General features: G+C 38.8%; 1 non-coding gene across 1 annotated transcript; it reads left to right on the forward strand.

The window, feature by feature from the left end:
• The first annotated feature begins 7,027 nt into the window (after positions 1-7,027).
• Positions 7,028-7,134, forward strand: LOC131170837 (small nucleolar RNA R71). The gene has a single exon (XR_009141604.1). It is a non-coding gene; the product is annotated as a small nucleolar RNA R71 (small nucleolar RNA).
• The last annotated feature ends 4,847 nt before the right edge of the window (positions 7,135-11,981 follow it).

The raw sequence follows: 11,981 nt of genomic DNA on the forward strand, positions 1-11,981 counted from the left end.
TAAGCATGGAAAATTTTTGAACGTAAAGCAAATAAAAGAGACCTATGGTTGCAAGTTACGACTAGGGCATGTAAGATATTACAATAAAAATTCTATCCTATAGTCCTATCTCTAAAAGGCCTGTGATGATGATGATGGTGATGTGGGTGATCCTTACTCCTCTTCCTCCTCATCCTCCTCATTTAGTTTGTCCATTAGAATGTCCAGCTTGTTATGTGCTTCCTGGAGGCTATCCTCGATAGCTCACATCCTGTCGTATATTGTGGTCTCCATGCACTACAGGTATGCAAGGACTGGGTCTGTCTGTGATGGTGCGTATGGAGGCACTCGGATAGGGGACTTTTCGAACATCTGCTCTTGCCTTTCTTCTTCGGGTTGTGAAGTCTCACCGGGTCCCTCCCTTGCCTCGTCTCTCCTAGGGATGGTGTTTCCTTCGGCGTCCACCAAGTAACATTTGTTGCCCACCTTCATACATATCCCCATGGATATGCAGATAGTTTGATCAATTCTCGATGTTCCAGTGACAAAGCGTAGTCTGTGATGTCCTAGAACAAAATCGAAGTGGAGGGTAATGGTGGTGGCAAGGCCTCCAAGCACTAGGTGCCCAGTAGGTTGATGGCAAAGGCGTTGGAGGTGGTTGCATAGGAAAAAGCTAGTGCTAAACCGCTACCCGGTGACCATGCACCATAGGAAAAATAGCTCATTAGCGTTGACAATGCCAAGGCTATCGCCACAGCCCATTATGGTGTGGGCGGCAAATCGATGCATGTATCGTAATGCCGGACTAGTGATGCCTATTGATTTGTATTTGCTAGAGTTGTAGGGCTCTGTGTTTGGTGCAATGGAATCCCAAAAGTTGATGTTGTTGTACAGCATGCGGTTCCTTGGGATTTCTTAGTGGCCGGTACTATCAAAGCCGAAGATGGCATTGAACTTGTCCATATTCATTACCCAGTCTACACCAAGTAGGCGAAACTCGATTTTGCCCCTGTCTTCCCTATCGGTGGGCCATAAGTTGGCCTTGAAGCTGCCGAAAAATTCCAGCGTTGTGTTTTTTAGGCCAAAAATTGGAGTTGGGTGAACCTTGTCCACCCAATGCTTTCAAGTAGCCCATTGATTTCTTCTTGCAACCAGATTTGCTCCAAAAGCGAAAAATCTATGTATTTTGTGGAGGATATTTTTCGCGCATGAAGTTGAGTGCACATCGCTTTGTGGGCATCATCTCGAAATCCCCAAGGAATAGAGATTTCGGGCTGTGGAGCGGGTTGTGGCTGTGGTTGTGGTGGTGGTGGGGCTTGTTGAGATGGTTGTTGAGTGGTTTCCCTTGTTCTTGGGCATTGGGTTGGAGGCTGGGGTGGAGATGGTGAGGATTCTCCTCTTTGTTGTGAAGAAGAGCCGATTCTTCTTGCAGATCTTTTTGCAGGAGCCATGGGTGTGTTTTTGGGAAAGAGAAGATTATGATTTTGGTGAAAAGAGATGAGATTTTAGAGGTTTTTATAAGCTAGGAAGGGAGTAGATGAAGGGTTTTAATGCTAGGGGTGTATTTAAAGAGCCATTAGGACTCTTCGTTTCACGCGTTTTGTGCCCCACGAGTCATGTCTGCGACGAAATACACGGCCTGTGTATCACTACATGGGTCCCGACTGGTAGGGCCGTGTAAATTTCTGCTTGAAATTTTTGAAATCTGTCGTAGTACATGGCCCGTGTAAATCAGCTCTGGGACCCGTGTAACTTCTTGTCTCTCAGATTACTTTACTGGATATGTTACACGGCCCATGTAAAATTCTAGGAGCCCCGTGTAACCTTCTGTCTCTCAGTTATTCTGTTAGAGACATTACACGGTCCGTGTAATTTGGGATATGGACCCGCATAATTTTTTGTCGCTCGAAGGGTTGAGATTGTATGAAATTTATAGACTTCCAGAAAGTTACAAGGGGAGTGTACTATCAGTACACAACCCGTGTAAGTTTCTGATTTCTCAAATCTTTGGCAAATGAAAAATTTATAATTCTATCACATGAAATGGATGCAAAGATTAACAGTAGATTTACTTCCTCGGTTTTGTTCAATTTTTCCTTTTGTGGTTTTGACTTGGTGATTTCCTTCCTCTTTTAATCTCTATTCCCCTTTTCAAAAATCCTAAAAAATAAAATACTAATGAGTACAAAACAAAAATTCAGTATTGAATAAAAAGAAAAGAAGAAAAGTTCAGAAAAATTTTGGGTTGCCTCCCAAAGAGCGCAGCTGGACTTTGCTTGTTTATGGTCTGTCAGTAGGAGGACTGAGAGTGCAATTTACTCCTGTTTCTATGGGTTCTCCCTGAAAGTAAGTCTTCAGCCTCTACCCATTGACCTTGAATGCACTTGAGGTTTCGCTCCATACCTCTACTGCTCCATATGGGAAGACTTGGGTGACCTTGAAAGGTCCGAACCATCTTGATTTCAGCTTCCCTGGAAAGAGTTTCAATCTAGAGTTGAATAAGAGGACAAGATCTCCTTCTTTTATCTCTTTCCTTACTATGCGCCTGTCATGCTATCTTTTGGTTTTATCCTTAAAGATTTTGGCATTTTCGTATGCATCTTGTCGGATTTCTTCCAATGCATTCAGTTGTAAGAGCCTTTTTTCACCAGCAGCTTTGAGGTCAAAGTTTAGTACATGAATTGCCTAGTAGGCTTTATGCTCAAGTTCAACAGGGACATGACATGATTTTCCATAAACCAGTCGAAAGGGTGTTGTGCCAATTGGGGTTTTATATGCAGTGCGGTATGCCCATAGTGCATCATCTAGCTTTATGCACCATTCCTTCCTGGATCTGTTTACAGTTTTTCTAGAATTTGCTTCAGTTCTCTATTTGATATTTCTACTTGACCGCTGGTTTGAGGATGATAAGGTGTGGCTACTTTGTGAGTTACTCCATACTTTTTCAGTAGTGTTTCAAATTGTTGGTTGCAAAAGTGGCTTCCTCCATCACTGATTATCGCTGGTGGTGTGCCAAATCTTGTGAAATTGTTCTTCTTAAGGAACTTGGTGACCATTCTAGCATCGTTAGTTGGTGTTACAATAACTTCTACCCATTTTGACACATAATCAACTCCAACCAGAATATATTTGTTTCCATGGGAAGAGGGAAATGGTCCCATGAAGTCTATTCCCCATACATTAAATAATTCTATCTCAAGTTTACCATGCAGTGGCATTTCATTCCTTCTTGAACTGTTACCTGTTCTTTGGCATTGATCACAAGCTAGCACAAAGGATCTTACATCCTTAAACATATGTGAACAGTAAAATCCTACTTGTAAAATTTTTGATGTGGTTTTAGAAGTGCCAAAATGTCCTCCATATAGTGATGAATGGCAGTGATAAATGATACTTTCCATATCTTCCTCTGGTATGCATCTTCTTATCAGCCCATCATTACATCTCTTGTATAGTAGAGGTTCTTCCCATAAGTAATATCTCATATCATGTACGAATTTCTTTCTTTACTGATAAGTCATGTTTGGAGGCAGCACCCTGTATACAAGAAAATTAACAAAGTCAGCATACCATGGAGATTTTAAGAATGCAAGTAATTGCTCATCAGGAAATGAATCATCAATTGGCAAATCTTTGAAGTCCTCCATGTACTCCAATTTTAGTCTAGAAAGATGGTCGGCTACTACATTTTCGAATCCCTTTTTGTCTTTGATTTCAAGGTCAAATTCTTACAGGAGTAGAATCCATCGAATCAGTCTTGGTTTTGCTTCTTTTTTGTTCATAAGGTATCGGATTGTAGTATGATCTGTGAATACAATGACTTTTGACCCGATGAGGTAAGATCTGAATTTGTCCATTGCAAATACCACTGCTAGGAATTCCTTTTATGTGGTGGCATAATTGATTTGCGCATCATCTAATGTCTTGCTAGCATAGTAAATAGCATGGGCCTTTTTATCCTTTCTTTGCCCAAGCACTGCTCCAACTGTAAATTCGCTCACGTTGCACATCACCTCGAATGGTAGCTCCCAATTCGGTGGCTGCATTATTGGTGCTGATATTAGGGCCTCTTTGATTCTGTTAAAGGAAACAAGGCAACTTTCATCAAAATTAAAGGGAACATCTTGGTTTAACAAGTTAGTAAGTAGCTTAGCTATTCTGGAAAAGTCCTTGATAAATCTTTTGTAGAATCTTACATATCCCAAAAAGCTTCACACTCCCTTTATTGATGTTGGTGGTGGCATATTTTCAATGATCTCAATTTTCACCTTATCTACTTTAATTCCTCTTTCTGATACCAAATGTCCAAGAACTATACCTTCCCTTACCATGAAGTGGCATTTTTCTCAATTTAGGACCAATTTTGATTCTTCACATCTTTGCAACACCTTAGATAAATTAGCTAGGCAATTATCAAAAGTAGTTCCATAGACAGAAAAATCATCCATAAAAACTTCCATAATATCTTTAATATAATCATAAAAGATAGCCATCATGCATCTTTGAAAGGTAGCAAGGGCATTACAAAGACCAAAAGGTATTCTCCTATATGCAAATGTTCCATAGGGATAAGTGAATGTTGTCTTTTCTTAATCATCTAGGTGAATAGGAATTTGAAAGAATCCCGAATATCCATCTAGATAACAGAAATAAGAGTGTTTCGCTAATCTTTCTAACATTTAGTCAATGAGGGGGAGGGGGAAATGGTCTTTTTTGGTGGCACTGTTCAGTTTTCTATAGTCTATGCACATTCGCCAACCAGTGACTACTCTAGTAGGGATTAGTTTATTGCTTGCATTTTGGATAACAGTTGTCCCATCTTTTTTAGGAACTACATGTACTGGACTAACTTATTTACTATCAGAAGTTGGGTATATGATACCTACATCTAATAGTTTTGAAATTTTTTTCTTGACTACTTCTTTCGTGTTTGGGTTTAGTCTTCTTTGATGTTCTATTGTGGGCTTACTGTTTTCTTCCATGGGTATCCTATGCATGCAAATTGAAGGGTTGATCCCCTTCAGGTCTTCTATTTTATACCTTAATGCTTTGCTATGGATCCTGAGTTCTCTTAACAATTTTTCCTCTTCTAACTTAGACAGACTAGCATTGATTATGACAGGATATTTAGAATTTATGTCTAGAAATGCATACCTTAGCGAAGATGGCAGAGGTTTAAGCTCTACCTGTTTTGGAGTTTTCCTGGAGCTTACCTTTGGTTTGTTCCTCCTTCAACTTCTCTATCTCAGAAGCCTTAACTAAGGGTAGGGGTGGAGGAGCTGCTAATTGTTGTGCACATGCTACTATTTCTGTATTGTCATCATCCACTGTGTGGTTGTACACAATACATGCTTCAAGAGGATCTTTAGGATTTGTCTTATGAAATTCCTTTTTAACTTGTTCGTCAATTATGTCAACCTTGAAGCATTCATCAGGTTCAAATTTGTGTTTCATTGTGTCGAACAAGTTGAACTCCACTTCCTTTTCTCCTACCTTGAGGGATAATCATCCATTTTTGACATCAATGATGGCTCCGGCGATTGCCAAGAATGGTCTTCCTAAGATGATAGGAATTTGGACATCTTCTTCCATCTCAAGGACAACAAAGTTCACTGGAATGAAGAATTTGCCCACTTTGTTAGGGATGTTCTCAAGTATCCCTACAAGATATTTAATGGATCGATCAGCCAATTGCAATGAGATTGTTATAGGTTTCAATTCCTCAATCTCCAGCTTTTTGCATATTGATAGAGGTATTAGACTGACGCTTGCCCGAAGATCGCAGAGAGCCTTATCTATTTTCTTGTTACCAATGGTACAGGGTATGGAGAAGCTTCCAGGATCCTTCAACTTTGGAGGCAGTTTATTTTGCAGGATGGCACTGCATTCCTCTATTAGAGCTACTGTTCCATAGTCTTCTAGTTTCCTTTTCTTTGACAGAATTTCCTTAAGAAATTTGGCATAAGATGGCATCTGAGAAAGTTCTTCAGTGAAGGGGATGTTAATGTAAAGTTTCTGTAAAACTTTCAAAAACTTCCCAAACTGTTTGTCCAGTTTGGCTTTTGAAATCTCTGAGGAAAAGGCAAGGGAGGCTGATATGGTTCCAGTAATTTCTTTGTCTTCCTTGCCTCCTCTTCCTGATCTTTCTTAGCCTCTTCCTCCTTTTTCTCTGCTTGGTCTTTAGAATTTTCTATGGTCTACCTCTGGTCGTATTAGAGTTCTCCCACTCCTTAGTGTAACTGCTTTGCAATGCTCCCTTGGGTTCATTTCTGGTTGACTGGGCAGTTTGGTAGTAGCCTTATTTGAGGAATTTGCTTGCTGAGCGATTTGATTCTCTAGCATCTTGTTATGAGTAGCAAGTTTGTCCATTCTGGAAGTCAGCTGTTTAATCAATTCGGTTTGTTGTTGTTGAGCTGCTAGGAATCCTTCCATCATGGTTTCCATGGTCATTTTTGGTTCAGGTTATTGAGGTTGGGGAGGTAGTGATGGGTGTGCAAAGTTCTGAACCCTGTTTTGAAATCCAGGGGGTGCTAGAGGTTTGTACCCTTGTTGCTTGTTTATTAGCTGGTTCTGCTGATTGGACCATGAGAAATTTGGGTGGTTTCTCCATCTAGGATTGTAATTATTTGAATACGGATTGTTTGGTTGCCTCTGGTTAAAGTTTCCTCCATTATTCACATAGTTCATCTGTTCTGTAGGTTCGTTGAAATTGCTATATTCTGAATTCATGTATCCTTCTTCATAGCTGTCATCATGTTGACTATTCGTACTAACTGCGTTGGCTTGCATTCTTTCGAGTTTCTTTGTGAGCTGATCAAACTGGGCATTTATCATACTTAGGGCATCTACTTCCAGGACCCCTGCAGTTCTTCTTGCATTTCCTCTTTCATTTGACCTCTCATAATTATAGTATGCAACTCTTTCTAGAAGTTCAAGTGCTTGTGGCACTATTTTCTCCATTAAATCACCCTCTGCAGCTGAATCAACTGTGCTCCTTGTAGAGGCTAGTAATCCATTATAGAAATTTTGCACTAATAGCCAATCTTCTATGTCATGGTGTGGACATTCTCTCTGCAGGTCTTTATATCTTTCCCATGCGTCATAGAGTGATTCTCCTTCCTTTTGTCTGAAGGTATTGAGCTCAAGCCTCAGCTTTGCGGTCTTTGCAGGTGGGAAATACCTTGCTAGAAAAGTTTGAGAGAGGTTTTCCCAGGTAGTGAATGTTCCAACCAGTTGAGAAAGTAACCACTTCCTTGCTCTGTCCCGAAGGGAGAATGGGAATGCTATGAGTCTTATTGCTTGATCAGACACTCCATTCATCTTGAATGTATCACATAGGGCAAGAAAGCACTGGAGGTGATAATGTGGGTCTTCTGCAGGTGAACCTACAAACTAGGTTTATTGAATCATTTGGAGCCATGCTGGTTTTAATTCAAAGTTGTTGGCTTCCACTGTGGGTCTAGTGACACTGGGCTGAAATTCTTGGACAGATGGAGCTTCGTAATCTCTCAAGAGTCTTGGTCTGTCATTATTATCGGTCATGGTTGGGATTTCGGGATCTCCTTGACCGTGCTCTTAATGTTTCCTTTCCCTTCTGATGGCTTTCAGAGTTCTGTCTATTTCTGGATCACAGTCCAAGATTTCTTCTGGCTTTGTTCTGGTCATATACCAGATCGGGCACCTGAGAGAAAAGAGAAGAAATACAACCAGTAAAATAAAATTAAATAATAAATATAATTGCCTAAATCAGCTAAATTGCCTATCGCTTGATATTACTAAAACCAAAATTCCCCGGCAATGGCGCCAAAAACTTGTTTCGCTATTTTGCAATTACCGCAACTGCACGTATTGCTAACAAGTAATAAAGTGATAAGTAGAGTACCATTCCCACGAGGAATTTTGTTTAGCAATTACCAATCTACATAGAAATCTTGACTGTCTAGGCTATCGAATACTTAGGGAATAAAGTTTGTTAACTTTTAAATACTTAAATGATAAACTTAAAATGAAATGATTTATTTGAAGCAATTCTGGAATTAAGATTTCACACTTGAATCATACTAGGGATGTTATCTCGTTTATTTACTAAATTGAGGATCGTTTTCCTTGATGGAAATCAGTCTTAAGCTATCCTAGATCCTCTCTCAAGGCATCTAGGGTGTATTCTAATTAACTCGAACCCTACTTTCGTGGTGATCAAATCAATTAAAATCCTTTAAGACCTTTGACCAATTTTTATGTTCCACAAAGGTATCAGCCTATGTCTAGGTTAGAATTCCTAGGTTTAAGATCTCGATTTTCTAATGTTAATCTTCACCTTTCAGTTTTTCAATTAACATCTATAATCATAACTAAGTGGGTACCAACACATAGCATGCATTAAGATCACAAGAAATTAAATCAAGAAATGAATCTCAAATCCAATAAATAAAACTCAATGTTCATCCATAATAATAATTACAAGAGCTGCTCTCCCAAATCCAGAATAAGAAAATTACTCACTCATGGTGAGTTCAGCAAATGTCATGATAAAAAGTAAAAACAATAAGAAGAGAGTTATGCAAAAGAAATAAAGTAATAAAATTCTGTCTAAGGAGATGAAACAAAGGAATTAAAGAGAGTTTCAGCTTTGATCTTGTGGAGCTTCAGCTGAAAGACTTCTTTTGGTACTGATGTAGAGCACGACAACAGCAACCTTCAACAGCATTCCCGACGACAGTGGCTAACCTCCCTTCCTGGTGTTTTCTTCTCTATTTATATTGGTTGCTCTAAGGTTAGGTCATTTTAAGTCCAAAAGGCTTTAGGAGTCTAATTCAAATAAAAAAAAGAGGGGTATTCGAGTCAAAAAATAGGCTGCAGCATAGTACACGGCCCATGTGTCACTACACGGGTCTCGCAGAGTAGGGCCGTGTAACTTGCTGGAGGAGAATCGCGTGGTCTTGTTTTGGCACAGAAAGTTGCACGGGTCTGTGCCAACTTACACGGGCCTGATCACACGGGCCGTGTACTGTTGTTCCATTAGGTTCTTCAAGCTTGCGCCCGGCAGAGACTTACGGGTCCCTGTAGATTACACGGGTCTACTTACACGACCCCTGTACTTGTGTTTCTCATCGATTCTCTTAACTTTCTTCTGGCAGGGAGTTACACGGGTTTGGGGCATGTTTTACATGACCCGTGTACTTTGTATCAGCAGCAATTCTTTGTCTTTTTACCTCTCCAAGCTTTCCTTTGCACATCCATCCTTTGGGGCTTCACCAAAACACCTGAAATAATGCAGAAAACATGGAATTAAGGGTTTGGCAATAGAATTTATGAAAACTAATGAAATCAACTACTATGCATGAAAATACTTGTCTAAATGCTATGATTTAGAATACAAATGTGCTTAAAAACATCTATACAATTCAAGTGTATCAGATTTCTTTCTAAATGAGTTCTGTAACACCCCTATGCTCAGTAGTGCGTTCTACTGTTCCGGTGACCAGTGTTGTTCGGACAGCTAGGATGCCTAGAACTACACTTAGATATGGGTGAGGAGACATAAAATAATGAAATACAAGAAAAGAAAATACAAGAAAAACAAATGAAAAATAATAGCAATGAAATGTAATCAAGTTAAACGAGCCGAGAACCATAACGATGGATGACCACACCGGGAAGTTGCGGCGTGGACCGTTAACTAGCCCTAGACTGCGGGGAACCCTAGAAAATATTTTTAAGACTTAAATAAACATCTATTGAAGTATAAATGTCATTAGAAATATCAAAGAAAAATTAATTAATTAGTACAAAGAAAAATGAGAAATCGAGAAAATGACAAAACTCGGTGTTACCGAAAAATCGGGAATGCAACCCGAATAGGGGTATTGTGTTCATTTGACATCTTGAGATGCCTTTTAACCTAAATGTCCATTAAAAATAAATGATATTACACTTGAAAAATATCATGAAAAATTAAAATAGTAGTACATAATCTAAATAGTAAAAGAAAAGAGGTTAAATATGGAAAATTGGAAATTTTGAATTAAATAAATCATAAACTCACTTAGTGCTCCACTAACTTCAGCATTTGGACACCTAAAGGGACACTTGGGAGGTGCAGCACTCATCTTCAACCTTAGGAAGAGAACCAGCCGAAACTCCATGGGAGTCCTCCATGGCCGTCCACACTCCAAGCTCAAGTTCACCATGTTCTAGCCACTTTTCCCATTAGGTTCCTTCACTAAACTTGACCACCATACCTTGGGCAGCATACTAGGAGCAAGAAAGTTAAGTTTTGGTGAGGTTTTCAAGAACTTTAAAAGTGGTAAGTGAGTGTTTTCAATTCTTGTTTCATTAAAAGAGTAACCAAGGTTGTGGGTAGTTGATTTATGGAAGAATTTTTGAAGTTTGATGTTTTAATGGAGATGTACATTTTGGAAGCCATGGAAATTCAGTATATGTTGCTTGTTTTTACTTGTTTATGGTTGTTCAAAATGTTGTCATTGATGGAAGCATGGATATGTGTATAATGGTTTGGAATTGGGTATGTAAATGGGGTATGTTCATGTGATTAAATGGTGTAAATGGACTTTGGAAAATTCTGTGTTATAGTGTGCATATTGCGAATGGTTACAAGCTGTCCAAAATGACCTAAATGTGTTGTTAAATGTGTTAATGGTAAGGTACAAACCAGAATTGGCATGAGGAAAGTAGTTTGGTAAGTGTTGAATATGTAATTAGTAAGTGATGAGAAGTGTGTAGTAGGGCAGTGTGTGTTTTAGCTTAGAACCTTAAGTGTGTGACTCCAATTGGTATGAAACCAATTGGAGGTGAAACTAGGCACAAAATGTGCCAACTTTCATGAAGGAAGCTTACCAAAATTCTGCCTAGAAGGTGACTTGAAAAATGACCAAATTCGGATTAGTGACTTGAAAGCCTGAAAATTGACTATTTGGGCAGTAGTTAGTTTTTTGACCATAACTTACTCAAATCAGGTCCAATTGACCTGAAATTTTTACCATGAATATTTTAGACATAGATCTACAATTTTTATGAAGACACCAAAGCCCAAAAATGGCAAGAACCAAGCCAAATAGCTTGCACAATTTCAAGTACCAAAACTGGCCGAACCAAAAGTGACCTAAAAATGACCTAAACTTACCATTTTGATGCATTCTATCCAGCATTGGTAAGTTGACCATAACTTGGTCTACACAACTCAGAATGACCTGAAATTTTGCCCCGCGTGCAATGAGACATAGACCTACAAGTTTGTAGTTTAGACTGAAACTCGAAAACCGAGGGAACTAGGTCAAATTAGTATACCGAAATTCAGTAAATTGCAATAAAATGCAATATACTTGAAAGTGAATTTGGTAACAAGTACCAACACTAAAAGGCTATAAAATGTGACATATTGGTAATATTAAACCTAATTCGCCTAGAGTGCATCGAGGGTCAACATTTTAGATTGACTAAGGAAAATAATAGAATTCAATAAATTAATTATTAAGCCTTATTGTTAGAGACAGTTTAAATGAGTACTGAAACACTTTAAATTGTGTGTTTCAGTTAGCAAAGACTCAGGAAAGGGGAAGGAAACACTGAGTCAGGGCCAAGAGACATTTATCAGAGGTTTGTGCACAACAGTTATTTCTTTTGAATTTTTAATTAAAGTAAATTATGACAAATTGTTTGTTATTGTTTAAATTGTGAAAAATTGTCTTAATGATATTTGATGGATACTTATTGCTTGAAAAACATTGTAAATGGTTTGAAACCACAGCTATCATGTGTATTGATTGAATTCCTCGCTAGCTTGTCTAGTGGGACGAATTGACTTTGAATTCCCTCTCTGGCTGAAGTGTTGAGATGTGTGCCTGTTGAGGACGAATAGAATGAGTACTCATATTATTGCTAGCTAGCTATATTATTCCTCACTAGCCATCGGCTTTTGGGATGAATTGGACTTTGGAACATGATTAAGCTGTGTGTGTGATTTATTGATATTTATTGTGATA

This window comes from Hevea brasiliensis, chromosome 11 (assembly GCF_030052815.1).
Source record: "Hevea brasiliensis isolate MT/VB/25A 57/8 chromosome 11, ASM3005281v1, whole genome shotgun sequence".
NCBI lineage: Eukaryota > Viridiplantae > Streptophyta > Magnoliopsida > Malpighiales > Euphorbiaceae > Hevea > Hevea brasiliensis.